The following is a 20,790-nucleotide window of genomic DNA, read 5'->3' as shown; positions in this document are numbered from 1 at the left end:
TGTCCCTGCATTGGCAGGCGGATTCTCAACCACTGCACCACCAGGGAAGCCCCCCCACCCCGATAGTTTTAAAACCAGCCTCAGTCATGCTTGCTTCAAGACTTATCCTGGCATCATGGACCACTGGATACTTTGGCTAGGTGTTAAACTCTCTTGTCCTTTGCCCGAGTCCCATCGTGGTGACTTAGTTGCCATCTAGGGCACTCTTGGCATGAGTCCTAGACATGAATCCAGCTCAATGGCTTGGGCCCTGCGCCCTGCTGGCTGACTGTCCTAATGCCCAGTGCCTCCTTTCTGCTTGGACTTCTGAGGGCCGCAGCCCCAGGACCCTCACTCTGTGTTCCCGGCTCTATTCAATGCCAACTGTATGTCTTTTGCTCGCTGTATGTCCCCTGCCCCAGTACCTCCTACTGGCTTTGACCTTCCTGTTTCAGGTCCTCTTATTGCGACCCTTTGTGTATAAGCCAGATCTGTTTGCCCTTCCTTCAAGGGGAGCTATTTCCCTGGTGTTTCCCTAGATGCTTATGATGAGACCCCTGCCAGAACTACACCAATCAGACCCTCCATGTACACACTTGGGTCTGAACCCTTTCAGCGAGAGCAGGTTGGAAACCCATATAGACATAAATATACAATGTGTACAAATCAAGTATTTTAAAGATTGTAAAGAATTCTTGTGAACGTATTAGGTTAGGGAAGTCAAGCAGGATCACCATATGATGGCATAATCATGCACATGTACATAAAATTTTCTATTTTTATATGATGCCATTTTAATAGATGTGCCCATCTTTTCAAAGTTCTAATCTGTGGCAGTGGGCAGTAGGGAGACGGGGTGGGTCACAGCAGGAAGAGGCATTCGCTGCCTTAGGCACTTAAACCATTGCTCTCTCTTCAGAATGGCTCAGCCAGCAGGATTCTGTGGGGTCTACCTCCTGGCACCGTGCTCCAATCGCCGGATTTTGGGTCTGGGGCAACCCAGGTCTTCGTGCGACTTCTCCGGAGAGTACTTTCTCTTGGGAGCACGTCTAGGGACTGGCTTCTCTGCTTCCACCTTTGCTGGCGTGGCCAAAGGAACTGCTGCTGCAAAGAAAATCAGAACTGATCAGTCACTTCTGCTGTACACAGCCTCCTGCCAGAATTTCCCTCTCTCATGTCTCTCCCAGTTTCTGGCTGAAGACCTTTCATCTACTTGACATCCAGAACACAGCCTTGGCCCATCACCTCTATGAGCCCCTAGAGACGGGACACTGGCTGCAAAAGCAATTCCTAGAGCCTACGGCTGCAGCACATGAGGAAGTCTCTTCACCGTTCCCAGGGAAAACAGTAGAACCCGAAAATCATTGCAATCATGAGCCTCTCCATCTCTCCCTTCCACAACAGAGAGAACATTTCTTGCAGTCTGTCACTTCTGAGGCTTTAATGGAAATGTCTTTCAAGTTTTGGAAAAAACTAATCTAATATAAATTGGTTAAGGACCCCTCCCACCTTGGCAACCCCTCCTGGGCCCCATTTATACTGCCTGTTTCAATCACATTGAACTCTAGCCCTCTGATACTTTTATGTAGATTAGAACAAGGCCAAATACTGAGGCAGAGTGATCAGGAGACTGAGAACCGCGTTCTGGGTACCAAGTCTAGGCTCACATCAACCCAGCCTCCTGGGACACCATCTCCTCAGCCCTCCAGTCTCATTAGCACTTCAACACCCCTCTTGGTTCTTCCAGTCTTCCCATCAATATGGCACCACCCTCTCCCCTAGAAGTAAAAATCAGTATAATCCTCTCTCTCTCCACCATGAAAGGATGAGATAAAGGCTCAGCAGCAGCCCCCGTGAAACACATGGTCAACACTGTGAAGAGGTGTTACTAAGGCGATTTGGTCCGACTCAGAGAAGGAAAGAGACAACTCTGCCCTTAGCCTGATCAGGCCCACAGGAAGGAAGCACACTGGGGGCAGCTTTTGAGAGTGTGGCAATGCGAGAGAACCTTCTTTAGGAGGGGAATCCCTGTTGCCGACCTTGAACAAGCAAAGATGGGACATTCGTTTACTGGGGCTGTTACAGAGGGGATGTGCCCAGAGGTTGGGCCACCCTGCTTGAGAATCAAAGCACCTTCTAGTCCGAAATGGTTTGAATGCTCCAATCGCCGGATTTTGGGTCTGGGGCAACCCAGATCTTTGTGCGACTTTTCCGGAGAGTGCTTTCTCTTGGGAGCACGTCTGGGGACTGGCTTCTCTGCTTCCACCTTTGCTGGCGTGGCCAGAGGAACATCCCCGTAGGCCCGGTAGCCACCAACCAGGCAGTATGTCTCCCCATGCCAGCCCAACTGCGTTTCTCCACACCCTCGGTAGAGGACATGGTAGTGACCAGGGGTAGGGGGAGAAACGGGAGCCACTGCTGCTGCAAAGAAAATCAGAGCTGATCAGTCACTTCTGCTGTACACAGCCTCCTGCCAGAATTTCCCTCTCTCATGTCTCTCCCAGTTTCTGGCTGAAGACCTTTCATCTACTTGACATCCAGAGCACAGCCTTGTCCCATCACCTCTATGAGTCCCTAGAGAAGGGACACTGGCTGCAAAAGCAATTCCTAGAGCCTACGGCTGCAGCACATGAGGAAGTCTCTTCACTGTTTCCAGGGAAAACAGGAGAACCCGAAAGTCATAGCAATCATGAGCCTCTCCATCTCTCCCTTCCACAACAGAGAGAACATTTCTTGCATTCTGTCACTTCTGAGGCTTTAATGGAAATGTCTTTCAAGTTTTGGAAAAAACTAATCTAATATAAATTGGTTAAGGACCCCTCCCACCTTGGCAACCCCTCTTGGGCCCCATTTATACTGCCTGTTTCAACCACACTGAACTCTAGCCCTCTGATACTTTTATGTAGATTAGAACAAGGCCAAATACTGAGGCAGAGTGATCAGGAGACTGAGAACCGCGTTCTGGGTACCAAGTCTAGGCTCACATCAACCCAGCCTCCTGGGACACCATCTCCTCAGCCCTCCAGTCTCATTAGCACTTCAACACCCGTCTTGGTTCTTCCGGTCTTCCCATCAATATGGCACCACCCTCTCCCCTAGTACTCAGCAGCTCAGGATGGGATGTGTCTGAGGGCACCGATGTAGATGTCTACATGACAGCACAGAGGTGCCTGGGTTTGAAGGTGTGTTTCAAGAGTGGCCCTCTTCCTCAAACTGCTCCATTTACCATTTGCCAACAAAAATGCACTTGTCTTTTGCTAAGAGGCCAGTCAGGAAAGGGTCTGAATGGAAGCATCCTGTAGCCCAAAGGGGAAGCTACATTTATAAAGATCAGGACCATCCTGCACACTTGTCCAGGGAGGACCTTTCACTTGTCCTCAGCAGTGAGCACTGTGGGTCCCTGAAGGTGTCCCAGGTCACTGGTATTACTTACAGCTGGGAACGCGCTCAGGTATACGTAGTGGGCAAGCCCCACAGGAACATGAGGCAGCCAGGTGAGGTGGTGTGTACACCATGACTCCTGTAGAGATGCCCGGTCTCGGTGTACCTGCCACACTGCCCACCCACGGAACAGAGCACAGGTTCGAGTAAAGATAGAGGATCCGGTCACACATTCTCCCTCAGACAACCAAAGAGGTTGGAGAACTTCTGGTGGAGAACTGTCAGGGAAGTTTCTCTGAGGGCAGCACGTTGGCAGTTACGCTGCCATGGCAACTGGGAGAAGGCCGGTGAGGTCATCACTACCCAGTGAGGTCATAATAAGGAACCTGTGACTTGGGGGTCAGGCTTCAGGAGGAGGGGCAGTTTTGTGGAGGAGAGCAGGGGGAGGGCAGAGGTACTCTGCCTGGCCCCTCACACCTGGGCCTCCCCACCCATGCCCTAGTCTAGCAGACATCCCACGTGGGGCGTGCCAGTGGGCTGGCACAGCCCCAGGGGCCCCAGGAGGGCAAGAGAGACCCACATTCTGAGATTGGCTTGAGAGGCAAGATTAACGTAAGAGACAGCTAGGTTGTATGGCACTGACCCTAAGAGGCAGAGATTTGTGTGGACTGGGGAATCAGGGAAGGCTCCTTGGCAGTGGGCCTGAAGAACAAGTGAGATTTGGACCCACGGGGAAGAGAGGGAAGACATTCCAGTTTGGAAGAATAAAAGCAAAGACACACTCTCCTCGCCCTTGTCCTGCCCCAAGTATAAATTCATAGAACCCTCACATTTTCACAACTGAGGACTGAAGAAAAGCAAGAGGTGAAGGGGCCTACCCAGTGTTACACAGGTAGTGGAGAGGTGTTCTGCTCAATGGTTAGGTTCATGTTGGGGCGCCGGATTTACAGCTGATAGGAATGTGAGGACAAGCTGATGCCATTTCAAACATTTCCAAGTGATACTGAGAGAGATGTTAAAGGTGCAAAATGAGGGTGCTGAATGACCTCACAAAGTGGGAATGGTGGGCCCATTTTCATATGAAATTCAAAACAAGTTCATGACCAAAGGACATAATACAAAATGACAACATAATCATTACACTCCCCTCTCCCCTAGAAGTAACAATCATTACAATCCTCCCTCTCTCCACCATGAAAGGATGAGATAAAGGCTCAGCAGCAGCCCCCGTGAAACACATGGTCACCACCGTGAAGAGGTGTTACTAAGGCGATCTGGTCCGACTCAGAGAAGGAAAGAGACAACTCTGCTCTTAGCCTGATCAGGCCCACAGGAAGGAAGCACACTGGGGGCAGCCTTTGAGAGTGTGGCAATGCGAGAGAACCTTCTTTAGGAGGGGACTCCCTGTTGCCGACCTTGAACAAGCAAGGATGGGACATTCGTTTACTGGGGCTGTTGCAGAGGGGATGTGCCCAGGAGGTAGAGACTGCTTGGACTACTCTTTTAGAGGTTGGGCCACCCTGGTTGAGAACCACAGCACCTTGTATTCCTAAACTGCTTGAATGAGCGGGTGCACGTTAGGACAGACGAAGTCAGGCCTCATTGGAGCAGACTGCCTTTGGGAGTGGTAGAAGGTAAAATGGGAAGGGGACTGCTCTGGAGGAGGTTTGTCATGGCAGGTGGGCCAGCACGAGACCATCCAGATTCTCCAAGGCTCCAGAGATGACTTGGCTGGGAGCATCCCTCTGATGTGGTGCGGGGACTCCTACCTTAACAGGACCTGGCTGGGCATCTGCGGGAGGCAGAATAAATGGTTTATTAACTTAAGAGAGCGAGAGACTCACCTGGGGGGTTCCACAAAACCACTTCATAAGACTTGTACCTGGATTCTTGAGCCAACCCTCAGAAAACTTATCTAGATCTGGAGTAGGGCTCTGGAAGCTGCACTTTCAATAAGCTTCCTGGGCAGTCCCACCACAGTGGTCCATGGATAGAGTGGCCAAAGTATTGTGTATTCTCGGTTGCTTTTGGGAGTCAAAGTGGGCAATGTGAAAACCTGCAGCAGGCATACGTATAAACAGGGAATATTCAAGGCAAACAGAGGGGTAGAGTTATTCTATGCATGAATCAGATTTGAGAAAAGCTAGCCTGGTGGTTAAAGAACACAACCCTTGGGAGAGACAGACAGAGCCGATTCTGTCCTACTTACTTGTGTGATTTTGACCAAGTTCTTTTATCCTTCTGACTGTTTCTTCATATGGAAAAGAGCTATGGCTGTACATTTAGCACAATATTCTCTTTTGGCCAAGGTTGCTCTGGGTCCATTTGTGTTCTCTGCAACTTAATCCTTTCCGGTGTGCAAGCATTTTTAAGTTGTTTGGTGAAGTATTACATTTGACTTTCAACTGTTCATTACTTTGGGCAAAGCTTATATAATGCTGCAGAGACTAGAACCTATGCAGAGATAGTGAGAGGATGTGATAAGCTTATTCTGCCGGTTTATCAAAAAGTTGAACCTTTTCTCCTCTTCCTCCGCCTGCCACCAAGAGATGAGAAAGAAGGCAGAGCCTGGAAATGCACACCGAGCAATACTTCTGTGTCAGTTTGCCTTTTATTCCTCTGCCAGTACTTCCCAGAGAGATTTCACCAAAAGTGCCTAAGCTTGCCATGGCCATTGTTGTGAAGAACATTTCTCTCTATTGCTAGTCACATCCCCTTTTCCTTCTCCTGGGCGCTTAATGGATGTTTGGGGGCAGGAAATAAAATTTAAACTAAAACATCAAAAAAAAAAAAAAAAAAGGAAAGATGAGCTCAAGTAGGTGTTATTGTGGTCCAGATAAGGTTTGGTTCATTCATTCCCTCGATTAGCATTTATCCCCCTTTGTGCCAGGCATGCGGGGAGAGAGAGAAATGTCTTCAAAGAGTCTGTGGTTGTATGGGGGAGGGAGCTGTGGAAATCTGTCATTTAGAAACAGCATGGAAGTGCTAGGGAAAAATTGTTTTGTTCATTTATCTCTCACTCTTCCGTTCACCCATAGCAACTACGAAGGGTTTCACGCGGAGGAACTGGATGCCCTGAACTTGACATTCTCGTGGGGGAAACAACAATGTAAAGCACCAGCAGTGGTCAGTCACCAGTAGTGATTTCAAGCCAGAAGGAACCACTCAGCAATGGAGAGAGGCACAGGGTGAGCAGTGACTTGCAGAAAGGAGGGGTTATTCATTCCAACTGCTGAGTTCAAGTTCATCTGGGTGGTTGTGTGGTTCGTGCTTACTGCATCTGTTTTTGGAACGTGGCTCCACCGTCCAAGAAGGGTGAGGATGATCACCCTTCTTTCCTCCTGCTGTGCCCCGGGGTCACCCAGCGAGTGTCTGCAGGGATGATCTGCTCTGTACTGGCTTTTCAGTCCCACTCCCGGGAGAAGAGAGACGAAGCTGTGTCTCCACCGCAGCTTGGCCTGATTCAGTCACTGGGTGAAAAGGTGGGAAGAAGGTCAAGTTCATGGGACCTGATACACTGCAGAGTCATTTAGTCCTGAAGTACCAGTTCTGGTTGCTGGTGAGTTGCTAAATCCAGGGACCTGAATGTAATTCCTCCAGAGCCACTGAGACATCACTTCCAGGCCCATGGCGGGATGTAGGGGTGCTGACTTTTCTCAGTGCTAAGGAGCAGCCATCTTCCACTGAGAGAGGACTCTGTGTCAGCAGGAGCAGAACCACACCAGGCACCGAAGAAGGTTCTGCATCCTAACATCTCCCAAAACAGTGATAGATAAGCGGGTAGAAGATGCGACAGGGCATTCACAATAGAACAGAAGCTTATCCCCAATAAATATGGCAAGATGTTCAACTTCACTACCTAACAAAGAAACGCAAGTTATAAATCTATTTCTTTTTTGCTCATCTAATTGGTAGAAAGTTTTAAGAATGCACAAAATTTGCTGCTAAGGATGTAAGGAAAAGGCCGTTTTCGTCTGTTGCTGCTGATGGGGATGGAAATTGGTGCGAACCTTCTGGAGGGTAATTTGGCAATTTGTGTATCAACAGCCTTAAAATGTTCATACACTTTGAGCCAGTAGTTTTGCTTTTAGCATCTTATCCTAAGGTGAAAGTCAAATTTATGTACAAGACTTATGTTCAAGAATATTCATCTCAGCCAGTAGTGTAATAGAAAAAATATTAGAAGCTACCTAAAAATCCCACAATAGGGGGTTGGTTAAATAACGGATGGCCCAACTTAAGAATGGAAAATAAAGACGCAGACGTAGAAAATGGACTTGAGGACACGGGGAAGGGGAAGGGGAAGCTGGGACGAAGTGAGAGAGTGGCATGGACTTATATATACTACCAAATGTAAAATAGCTAGCTAGTGGGAAGCAGCCGCGTAGCACAGGGAGATCAGCTCGGTGCTTTGTGACCACCTAGAGGGTTGGGATAGGGAGGGTGGGAGGAAGACGCAAGAGGGAGGAGATAGGGGGATATATGCGTGTGTATAGCTGATTCACTTTGTTATAAAGCAGAAACTAACACACCATTGTAAAGCATTTATACTCCAATAAAGACGTTTTTTTAAAAAAAGGATGGAAAACAGTTCATTAAAAATGATTTTCTCCAAGAATATTTAATGGTGGGAAGATGTAGTATAAAAGCAGGGCACAAAATACTAGATGGAGTATTTCATTTTGTTAAAATTTTAATAATACAAGTGTAGAAAAAGTGATTAAAGTAACAGTACTGATTTGACTACGGGACATTTTTTTCTTTAGATTTTTCTGTATTTGGTGTTATAAAGCATCATATATCCTCTCTGAGTCTCAGTTTATGTTCTGTGAAGTGGGACTCATCACATCTACACTGCAGTGCGCTCGGGCAGAGCAGCACAATATTTGAAAGTGCCCTTGACAATGACCAGCCCATTGTAATACTCCAGGAATGGTTATACGATCATTGCCAATGACACACCCATAGTCCGGATATTATCCGTAACGATTACCAAGGTTGTTTATCTCCCTCCAGTTTTACTAAGACAGAAAAAGGATTAAGTGAAGACTCTTAAGTCATTTTTACTGAGGTTCTTTGTTTTACTTTTTTTTCAAAATACGAATTGTAGGGCTTCCCTGGTGGCGCAGTGGTTGAGAATCTGCCTGCTAATGCACGGAACACGGGTTCGAGCCCTGCTCTGGGAAGATCCCACATGCCGTGGAGCAACTGGGCCCGTGAGCCACGACTACTGAGCCTGCGCGTCTGGAGCCTGTGCTCCGCAACAAGAGAGGCCGCGATAGTGAGCGGCCCGCGCACCGCAATGAAGAGTGGCCCCCGCTCCCCACAACTAGAGAAAGCCCTCACACAGAAACGAAGACCCAACACAGCTCAAAATAAATAAATAAATAAATAAATTTATTAAAAAGAAAAATACTAATTGTAAAGTCTGCAGTGGGTATATAGGTGTTCAACTGTTTTCCAGATTTTACGTTTTTGGTTTTGTTTTTAAATTTTTTATTTATTATTTATTTACTACTTTTCTTTTTGGCTGTGTTGGGTCTTCGTTTCTGCGCGAGGGCTTTCTCCAGTTGCGGCAAGTGGGGGCCACTCTTCATCGCGGCGCGCGGGCCTCTCACTATCGCGGCCTCTCTTGTTGCGGAGCAGAGGCTCCAGACGCTCAGGCTCAGTAGTTGTGGCTCACGGGCCCAGTTGCTCCGCGGCATGTGGGATCTTCCCAGACCAGGGCTCAAACCCGTGTCCCCTGCATTGGCAGGCGGATTCTCAACCACTGCACCACCAGGGAAGCCCCCCCACCCCGATAGTTTTAAAACCAGCCTCAGTCATGCTTGCTTCAAGACTTATCCTGGCATCATGGACCACTGGATACTTTGGCTAGGTGTTAAACTCTCTTGTCCTTTGCCCGAGTCCCATCGTGGTGACTTAGTTGCCATCTAGGGCACTCTTGGCATGAGTCCTAGACATGAATCCAGCTCAATGGCTTGGGCCCTGCGCCCTGCTGGCTGACTGTCCTAATGCCCAGTGCCTCCTTTCTGCTTGGACTTCTGAGGGCCGCAGCCCCAGGACCCTCACTCTGTGTTCCCGGCTCTATTCAATGCCAACTGTATGTCTTTTGCTCGCTGTATGTCCCCTGCCCCAGTACCTCCTACTGGCTTTGACCTTCCTGTTTCAGGTCCTCTTATTGCGACCCTTTGTGTATAAGCCAGATCTGTTTGCCCTTCCTTCAAGGGGAGCTATTTCCCTGGTGTTTCCCTAGATGCTTATGATGAGACCCCTGCCAGAACTACACCAATCAGACCCTCCATGTACACACTTGGGTCTGAACCCTTTCAGCGAGAGCAGGTTGGAAACCCATATAGACATAAATATACAATGTGTACAAATCAAGTATTTTAAAGATTGTAAAGAATTCTTGTGAACGTATTAGGTTAGGGAAGTCAAGCAGGATCACCATATGATGGCATAATCATGCACATGTACATAAAATTTTCTATTTTTATATGATGCCATTTTAATAGATGTGCCCATCTTTTCAAAGTTCTAATCTGTGGCAGTGGGCAGTAGGGAGACGGGGTGGGTCACAGCAGGAAGAGGCATTCGCTGCCTTAGGCACTTAAACCATTGCTCTCTCTTCAGAATGGCTCAGCCAGCAGGATTCTGTGGGGTCTACCTCCTGGCACCGTGCTCCAATCGCCGGATTTTGGGTCTGGGGCAACCCAGGTCTTCGTGCGACTTTTCCGGAGAGTGCTTTCTCTTGGGAGCACGTCTGGGGACTGGCTTCTCTGCTTCCACCTTTGCTGGCGTGGCCAAAGGAACTGCTGCTGCAAAGAAAATCAGAACTGATCAGTCACTTCTGCTGTACACAGCCTCCTGCCAGAATTTCCCTCTCTCATGTCTCTCCCAGTTTCTGGCTGAAGACCTTTCATCTACTTGACATCCAGAACACAGCCTTGGCCCATCACCTCTATGAGCCCCTAGAGACGGGACACTGGCTGCAAAAGCAATTCCTAGAGCCTACGGCTGCAGCACATGAGGAAGTCTCTTCACCGTTCCCAGGGAAAACAGTAGAACCCGAAAGTCATTGCAATCATGAGCCTCTCCATCTCTCCCTTCCACAACAGAGAGAACATTTCTTGCAGTCTGTCACTTCTGAGGCTTTAATGGAAATGTCTTTCAAGTTTTGGAAAAAACTAATCTAATATAAATTGGTTAAGGACCCCTCCCACCTTGGCAACCCCTCCTGGGCCCCATTTATACTGCCTGTTACAATCACACTGAACTCTAGCCCTCTGATACTTTTATGTAGATTAGAACAAGGCCAAATACTGAGGCAGAGTGATCAGGAGACTGAGAACCGCGTTCTGGGTACCAAGTCTAGGCTCACATCAACCCAGCCTCCTGGGACACCATCTCCTCAGCCCTCCAGTCTCATTAGCACTTCAACACCCCTCTTGGTTCTTCCGGTCTTCCCATCAATATGGCACCACCCTCTCCCCTAGAAGTAAAAATCAGTATAATCCTCTCTCTCTCCACCATGAAAGGATGAGATAAAGGCTCAGCAGCAGCCCCCGTGAAACACATGGTCAACACTGTGAAGAGGTGTTACTAAGGCGATTTGGTCCGACTCAGAGAAGGAAAGAGACAACTCTGCCCTTAGCCTGATCAGGCCCACAGGAAGGAAGCACACTGGGGGCAGCTTTTGAGAGTGTGGCAATGCGAGAGAACCTTCTTTAGGAGGGGAATCCCTGTTGCCGACCTTGAACAAGCAAAGATGGGACATTCGTTTACTGGGGCTGTTACAGAGGGGATGTGCCCAGAGGTTGGGCCACCCTGCTTGAGAATCAAAGCACCTTCTAGTCCGAAATGGTTTGAATGCTCCAATCGCCGGATTTTGGGTCTGGGGCAACCCAGATCTTTGTGCGACTTTTCCGGAGAGTGCTTTCTCTTGGGAGCACGTCTGGGGACTGGCTTCTCTGCTTCCACCTTTGCTGGCGTGGCCAGAGGAACATCCCCGTAGGCCCGGTAGCCACCAACCAGGCAGTATGTCTCCCCATGCCAGCCCAACTGCGTTTCTCCACACCCTCGGTAGAGGACATGGTAGTGACCAGGGGTAGGGGGAGAAACGGGAGCCACTGCTGCTGCAAAGAAAATCAGAACTGATCAGTCACTTCTGCTGTACACAGCCTCCTGCCAGAATTTCCCTCCTTCATGTCTCTCCCAGCTTCTGGCTGAAGATCTTTCATCTACTTGACATCCAGAACACAGCCTTGGCCCATCACCTCTATGAGTCCCTAGAGAAGGGGCACTGGGTGCAAAAGCAATTCCTAGAGCCTACGGCTGCAGCACATGAGGAAGTCTCTTCACCGTTCCCAGGGAAAACAGGAGAACCCGAAAGTCATTGCAGTCATGAGCCTCTCCATCTCTCCCTTCCACAACAGAGAGAACATTTCTTGCAGTCTGTCACTTCTGAGGCTTTAATGGAAATGTCTTTCAAGTTTTGGAAAAAACTAATCTAATATAAATTGGTTAAGGACCCCTCCCACCTTGGCAACCCCTCTTGGGCCCCATTTATACTGCCTGTTTCAACCACACTGAACTCTAGCCCTCTGATACTTTTATGTAGATTAGAACAAGGCCAAATACTGAGGCAGAGTGATCAGGAGACTGAGAACCGCGTTCTGGGTACCAAGTCTAGGCTCACATCAACCCAGCCTCCTGGGACACCATCTCCTCAGCCCTCCAGTCTCATTAGCACTTCAACACCCGTCTTGGTTCTTCCGGTCTTCCCATCAATATGGCACCACCCTCTCCCCTAGTACTCAGCAGCTCAGGATGGGATGTGTCTGAGGGCACCGATGTAGATGTCTACATGACAGCACAGAGGTGCCTGGGTTTGAAGGTGTGTTTCAAGAGTGGCCCTCTTCCTCAAACTGCTCCATTTACCATTTGCCAACAAAAATGCACTTGTCTTTTGCTAAGAGGCCAGTCAGGAAAGGGTCTGAATGGAAGCATCCTGTAGCCCAAAGGGGAAGCTACATTTATAAAGATCAGGACCATCCTGCACACTTGTCCAGGGAGGACCTTTCACTTGTCCTCAGCAGTGAGCACTGTGGGTCCCTGAAGGTGTCCCAGGTCACTGGTATTACTTACAGCTGGGAACGCGCTCAGGTATACGTAGTGGGCAAGCCCCACAGGAACATGAGGCAGCCAGGTGAGGTGGTGTGTACACCATGACTCCTGTAGAGATGCCCGGTCTCGGTGTACCTGCCACACTGCCCACCCACGGAACAGAGCACAGGTTCGAGTAAAGATAGAGGATCCGGTCACACATTCTCCCTCAGACAACCAAAGAGGTTGGAGAACTTCTGGTGGAGAACTGTCAGGGAAGTTTCTCTGAGGGCAGCACGTTGGCAGTTACGCTGCCATGGCAACTGGGAGAAGGCCGGTGAGGTCATCACTACCCAGTGAGGTCATAATAAGGAACCTGTGACTTGGGGGTCAGGCTTCAGGAGGAGGGGCAGTTTTGTGGAGGAGAGCAGGGGGAGGGCAGAGGTACTCTGCCTGGCCCCTCACACCTGGGCCTCCCCACCCATGCCCTAGTCTAGCAGACATCCCACGTGGGGCGTGCCAGTGGGCTGGCACAGCCCCAGGGGCCCCAGGAGGGCAAGAGAGACCCACATTCTGAGATTGGCTTGAGAGGCAAGATTAACGTAAGAGACAGCTAGGTTGTATGGCACTGACCCTAAGAGGCAGAGATTTGTGTGGACTGGGGAATCAGGGAAGGCTCCTTGGCAGTGGGCCTGAAGGACAAGTGAGATTTGGACCCACGGGGAAGAGAGGGAAGACATTCCAGTTTGGAAGAATAAAAGCAAAGACACACTCTCCTCGCCCTTGTCCTGCCCCAAGTATAAATTCATAGAACCCTCACATTTTCACAACTGAGGACTGAAGAAAAGCAAGAGGTGAAGGGGCCTACCCAGTGTTACACAGGTAGTGGAGAGGTGTTCTGCTCAATGGTTAGGTTCATGTTGGGGCGCCGGATTTACAGCTGATAGGAATGTGAGGACAAGCTGATGCCATTTCAAACATTTCCAAGTGATACTGAGAGAGATGTTAAAGGTGCAAAATGAGGGTGCTGAATGACCTCACAAAGTGGGAATGGTGGGCCCATTTTCATATGAAATTCAAAACAAGTTCATGACCAAAGGACATAATACAAAATGACAACATAATCATTACACTCCCCTCTCCCCTAGAAGTAACAATCATTACAATCCTCCCTCTCTCCACCATGAAAGGATGAGATAAAGGCTCAGCAGCAGCCCCCGTGAAACACATGGTCACCACCGTGAAGAGGTGTTACTAAGGCGATCTGGTCCGACTCAGAGAAGGAAAGAGACAACTCTGCTCTTAGCCTGATCAGGCCCACAGGAAGGAAGCACACTGGGGGCAGCCTTTGAGAGTGTGGCAATGCGAGAGAACCTTCTTTAGGAGGGGACTCCCTGTTGCCGACCTTGAACAAGCAAGGATGGGACATTCGTTTACTGGGGCTGTTGCAGAGGGGATGTGCCCAGGAGGTAGAGACTGCTTGGACTACTCTTTTAGAGGTTGGGCCACCCTGGTTGAGAACCACAGCACCTTGTATTCCTAAACTGCTTGAATGAGCGGGTGCACGTTAGGACAGACGAAGTCAGGCCTCATTGGAGCAGACTGCCTTTGGGAGTGGTAGAAGGTAAAATGGGAAGGGGACTGCTCTGGAGGAGGTTTGTCATGGCAGGTGGGCCAGCACGAGACCATCCAGATTCTCCAAGGCTCCAGAGATGACTTGGCTGGGAGCATCCCTCTGATGTGGTGCGGGGACTCCTACCTTAACAGGACCTGGCTGGGCATCTGCGGGAGGCAGAATAAATGGTTTATTAACTTAAGAGAGCGAGAGACTCACCTGGGGGGTTCCACAAAACCACTTCATAAGACTTGTACCTGGATTCTTGAGCCAACCCTCAGAAAACTTATCTAGATCTGGAGTAGGGCTCTGGAAGCTGCACTTTCAATAAGCTTCCTGGGCAGTCCCACCACAGTGGTCCATGGATAGAGTGGCCAAAGTATTGTGTATTCTCGGTTGCTTTTGGGAGTCAAAGTGGGCAATGTGAAAACCTGCAGCAGGCATACGTATAAACAGGGAATATTCAAGGCAAACAGAGGGGTAGAGTTATTCTATGCATGAATCAGATTTGAGAAAAGCTAGCCTGGTGGTTAAAGAACACAACCCTTGGGAGAGACAGACAGAGCCGATTCTGTCCTACTTACTTGTGTGATTTTGACCAAGTTCTTTTATCCTTCTGACTGTTTCTTCATATGGAAAAGAGCTATGGCTGTACATTTAGCACAATATTCTCTTTTGGCCAAGGTTGCTCTGGGTCCATTTGTGTTCTCTGCAACTTAATCCTTTCCGGTGTGCAAGCATTTTTAAGTTGTTTGGTGAAGTATTACATTTGACTTTCAACTGTTCATTACTTTGGGCAAAGCTTATATAATGCTGCAGAGACTAGAACCTATGCAGAGATAGTGAGAGGATGTGATAAGCTTATTCTGCCGGTTTATCAAAAAGTTGAACCTTTTCTCCTCTTCCTCCGCCTGCCACCAAGAGATGAGAAAGAAGGCAGAGCCTGGAAATGCACACCGAGCAATACTTCTGTGTCAGTTTGCCTTTTATTCCTCTGCCAGTACTTCCCAGAGAGATTTCACCAAAAGTGCCTAAGCTTGCCATGGCCATTGTTGTGAAGAACATTTCTCTCTATTGCTAGTCACATCCCCTTTTCCTTCTCCTGGGCGCTTAATGGATGTTTGGGGGCAGGAAATAAAATTTAAACTAAAACATCAAAAAAAAAAAAAAAAAGGAAAGATGAGCTCAAGTAGGTGTTATTGTGGTCCAGATAAGGTTTGGTTCATTCATTCCCTCGATTAGCATTTATCCCCCTTTGTGCCAGGCATGCGGGGAGAGAGAGAAATGTCTTCAAAGAGTCTGTGGTTGTATGGGGGAGGGAGCTGTGGAAATCTGTCATTTAGAAACAGCATGGAAGTGCTAGGGAAAAATTGTTTTGTTCATTTATCTCTCACTCTTCCGTTCACCCATAGCAACTACGAAGGGTTTCACGCGGAGGAACTGGATGCCCTGAACTTGACATTCTCGTGGGGGAAACAACAATGTAAAGCACCAGCAGTGGTCAGTCACCAGTAGTGATTTCAAGCCAGAAGGAACCACTCAGCAATGGAGAGAGGCACAGGGTGAGCAGTGACTTGCAGAAAGGAGGGGTTATTCATTCCAACTGCTGAGTTCAAGTTCATCTGGGTGGTTGTGTGGTTCGTGCTTACTGCATCTGTTTTTGGAACGTGGCTCCACCGTCCAAGAAGGGTGAGGATGATCACCCTTCTTTCCTCCTGCTGTGCCCCGGGGTCACCCAGCGAGTGTCTGCAGGGATGATCTGCTCTGTACTGGCTTTTCAGTCCCACTCCCGGGAGAAGAGAGACGAAGCTGTGTCTCCACCGCAGCTTGGCCTGATTCAGTCACTGGGTGAAAAGGTGGGAAGAAGGTCAAGTTCATGGGACCTGATACACTGCAGAGTCATTTAGTCCTGAAGTACCAGTTCTGGTTGCTGGTGAGTTGCTAAATCCAGGGACCTGAATGTAATTCCTCCAGAGCCACTGAGACATCACTTCCAGGCCCATGGCGGGATGTAGGGGTGCTGACTTTTCTCAGTGCTAAGGAGCAGCCATCTTCCACTGAGAGAGGACTCTGTGTCAGCAGGAGCAGAACCACACCAGGCACCGAAGAAGGTTCTGCATCCTAACATCTCCCAAAACAGTGATAGATAAGCGGGTAGAAGATGCGACAGGGCATTCACAATAGAACAGAAGCTTATCCCCAATAAATATGGCAAGATGTTCAACTTCACTACCTAACAAAGAAACGCAAGTTATAAATCTATTTCTTTTTTGCTCATCTAATTGGTAGAAAGTTTTAAGAATGCACAAAATTTGCTGCTAAGGATGTAAGGAAAAGGCCGTTTTCGTCTGTTGCTGCTGATGGGGATGGAAATTGGTGCGAACCTTCTGGAGGGTAATTTGGCAATTTGTGTATCAACAGCCTTAAAATGTTCATACACTTTGAGCCAGTAGTTTTGCTTTTAGCATCTTATCCTAAGGTGAAAGTCAAATTTATGTACAAGACTTATGTTCAAGAATATTCATCTCAGCCAGTAGTGTAATAGAAAAAATATTAGAAGCTACCTAAAAATCCCACAATAGGGGGTTGGTTAAATAACGGATGGCCCAACTTAAGAATGGAAAATAAAGACGCAGACGTAGAAAATGGACTTGAGGACACGGGGAAGGGGAAGGGGAAGCTGGGACGAAGTGAGAGAGTGGCATGGACTTATATATACTACCAAATGTAAAATAGCTAGCTAGTGGGAAGCAGCCGCGTAGCACAGGGAGATCAGCTCGGTGCTTTGTGACCACCTAGAGGGTTGGGATAGGGAGGGTGGGAGGAAGACGCAAGAGGGAGGAGATAGGGGGATATATGCGTGTGTATAGCTGATTCACTTTGTTATAAAGCAGAAACTAACACACCATTGTAAAGCATTTATACTCCAATAAAGACGTTTTTTTAAAAAAAGGATGGAAAACAGTTCATTAAAAATGATTTTCTCCAAGAATATTTAATGGTGGGAAGATGTAGTGTAAAAGCAGGGCACAAAATACTAGATGGAGTATTTCATTTTGTTAAAATTTTAATAATACAAGTGTAGAAAAAGTGATTAAAGTAACAGTACTGATTTGACTACGGGACATTTTTTTCTTTAGATTTTTCTGTATTTGGTGTTATAAAGCATCATATATCCTCTCTGAGTCTCAGTTTATGTTCTGTGAAGTGGGACTCATCACATCTACACTGCAGTGCGCTCGGGCAGAGCAGCACAATATTTGAAAGTGCCCTTGACAATGACCAGCCCATTGTAATACTCCAGGAATGGTTATACGATCATTGCCAATGACACACCCATAGTCCGGATATTATCCGTAACGATTACCAAGGTTGTTTATCTCCCTCCAGTTTTACTAAGACAGAAAAAGGATTAAGTGAAGACTCTTAAGTCATTTTTACTGAGGTTCTTTGTTTTACTTTTTTTTCAAAATACGAATTGTAGGGCTTCCCTGGTGGCGCAGTGGTTGAGAATCTGCCTGCTAATGCACGGAACACGGGTTCGAGCCCTGCTCTGGGAAGATCCCACATGCCGTGGAGCAACTGGGCCCGTGAGCCACGACTACTGAGCCTGCGCGTCTGGAGCCTGTGCTCCGCAACAAGAGAGGCCGCGATAGTGAGCGGCCCGCGCACCGCAATGAAGAGTGGCCCCCGCTCCCCACAACTAGAGAAAGCCCTCACACAGAAACGAAGACCCAACACAGCTCAAAATAAATAAATAAATAAATAAATTTATTAAAAAGAAAAATACTAATTGTAAAGTCTGCAGTGGGTATATAGGTGTTCAACTGTTTTCCAGATTTTACGTTTTTGGTTTTGTTTTTAAATTTTTTATTTATTATTTATTTACTACTTTTCTTTTTGGCTGTGTTGGGTCTTCGTTTCTGCGCGAGGGCTTTCTCCAGTTGCGGCAAGTGGGGGCCACTCTTCATCGCGGCGCGCGGGCCTCTCACTATCGCGGCCTCTCTTGTTGCGGAGCAGAGGCTCCAGACGCTCAGGCTCAGTAGTTGTGGCTCACGGGCCCAGTTGCTCCGCGGCATGTGGGATCTTCCCAGACCAGGGCTCAAACCCGTGTCCCCTGCATTGGCAGGCGGATTCTCAACCACTGCACCACCAGGGAAGCCCCCCCACCCCGATAGTTTTAAAACCAGCCTCAGTCATGCTTGCTTCAAGACTTATCCTGGCATCATGGACCACTGGATACTTTGGCTAGGTGTTAAACTCTCTTGTCCTTTGCCCGAGTCCCATCGTGGTGACTTAGTTGCCATCTAGGGCACTCTTGGCATGAGTCCTAGACATGAATCCAGCTCAATGGCTTGGGCCCTGCGCCCTGCTGGCTGACTGTCCTAATGCCCAGTGCCTCCTTTCTGCTTGGACTTCTGAGGGCCGCAGCCCCAGGACCCTCACTCTGTGTTCCCGGCTCTATTCAATGCCAACTGTATGTCTTTTGCTTGCTGTATGTCCCCTGCCCCAGTACCTCCTACTGGCTTTGACCTTCCTGTTTCAGGTCCTCTTATTGCGACCCTTTGTGTATAAGCCAGATCTGTTTGCCCTTCCTTCAAGGGGAGCTATTTCCCTGGTGTTTCCCTAGATGCTTATGATGAGACCCCTGCCAGAACTACACCAATCAGACCCTCCATGTACACACTTGGGTCTGAACCCTTTCAGCGAGAGCAGGTTGGAAACCCATATAGACATAAATATACAATGTGTACAAATCAAGTATTTTAAAGATTGTAAAGAATTCTTGTGAACGTATTAGGTTAGGGAAGTCAAGCAGGATTACCATATGATGGCATAATCATGCACATGTACATAAAATTTTCTATTTTTATATGATGCCATTTTAATAGATGTGCCCATCTTTTCAAAGTTCTAATCTGTGGCAGTGGGCAGTAGGGAGACGGGGTGGGTCACAGCAGGAAGAGGCATTCGCTGCCTTAGGCACTTAAACCATTGCTCTCTCTTCAGAATGGCTCAGCCAGCAGGATTCTGTGGGGTCTACCTCCTGGCACCGTGCTCCAATCGCCGGATTTTGGGTCTGGGGCAACCCAGGTCTTCGTGCGACTTTTCCGGAGAGTGCTTTCTCTTGGGAGCACGTCTGGGGACTGGCTTCTCTGCTTCCACCTTTGCTGGCGTGGCCAAAGGAACTGCTGCTGCAAAGAAAATCAGAACTGATCAGTCACTTCTGCTGTACACAGCCTCCTGCCAGAATTTCCTTCTCTCATGTCTCTCCCAGTTTCTGGCTGAAGACCTTTCATCTACTTGACATCCAGAACACAGCCTTGGCCCATCACCTCTATGAGCCCCTAGAGACGGGACACTGGCTGCAAAAGCAATTCCTAGAGCCTACGGCTGCAGCACATGAGGAAGTCTCTTCACCGTTCCCAGGGAAAACAGTAGAACCCGAAAGTCATTGCAATCATGAGCCTCTCCATCTCTCCCTTCCACAACAGAGAGAACATTTCTTGCAGTCTGTCACTTCTGAGGCTTTAATGGAAATGTCTTTCAAGTTTTGGAAAAAACTAATCTAATATAAATTGGTTAAGGACCCCTCCCACCTTGGCAACCCCTCCTGGGCCCCATTTATACTGCCTGTTACAATCACACTGAACTCTAGCCCTCTGATACTTTTATGTAGATTAGAACAAGGCCAAATACTGAGGCAGAGTGATCAGGAGACTGAGAACCGCGTTCTCGGTACCAAGTCTAGGCTCACATCAACCCAGCCTCCTGGGACACCATCTCCTCAGCCCTCCAGTCTCATTAGCACTTCAACACCCCTCTTGGTTCTTCCGGTCTTCCCATCAATATGGCACCACCCTCTCCCCTAGAAGTAAAAATCAGTATAATCCTCTCTCTCTCCACCATGAAAGGATGAGATAAAGGCTCAGCAGCAGCCCCCGTGAAACACATGGTCAACACTGTGAAGAAGTGTTACTAAGGCGATTTGGTCCGACTCAGAGAAGGAAAGAGACAACTCTGCCCTTAGCCTGATCAGGCCCACAGGAAGGAAGCACACTGGGGGCAGCTTTTGAGAGTGTGGCAATGCGAGAGAACCTTCTTTAGGAGGGGAATCCCTGTTGCCGACCTTGAACAAGCAAAGATGGGACATTCGTTTACTGGGGCTGTTACAGAGGGGATGTGCCCAGAGGTTGGCCACCCTGCTTGAGAATCAAAGCACCTTCTAGTCCGAAATGGTTTGAATGCTCCAATCGCCGGATTTTGGGTCTGGGGCAACCCAGATCTTTGTGCGACTTTTCCGGAGAGTGCTTTCTCTTGGGAGCACGTCTGGGGACTGGCTTCTCTGCTTCCACCTTTGCTGGCGTGGCCAGAGGAACATCCCCGTAGGCCCGGTAGCCACCAACCAGGCAGTATGTCTCCCCATGCCAGCCCAACTGCGTTTCTCCACACCCTCGGTAGAGGACATGGTAGTGACCAGGGGTAGGGGGAGAAACGGGAGCCACTGCTGCTGCAAAGAAAATCAGAACTGATCAGTCACTTCTGCTGTACACAGCCTCCTGCCAGAATTTCCCTCCTTCATGTCTCTCCCAGCTTCTGGCTGAAGATCTTTCATCTACTTGACATCCAGAACACAGCCTTGGCCCATCACCTCTATGAGCCCCTAGAGAAGGGGCACTGGGTGCAAAAGCAATTCCTAGAGCCTA

The sequence above is a fragment of the Balaenoptera borealis genome (genome assembly GCF_965194805.1).
Source record: "Balaenoptera borealis genome assembly, contig: HAP1_SCAFFOLD_539, whole genome shotgun sequence".
NCBI classification, from domain to species: domain Eukaryota; kingdom Metazoa; phylum Chordata; class Mammalia; order Artiodactyla; family Balaenopteridae; genus Balaenoptera; species Balaenoptera borealis.
The sequence above is the reverse complement of the archived record's forward strand: the minus strand, read 5'-3'. Positions refer to the sequence as shown.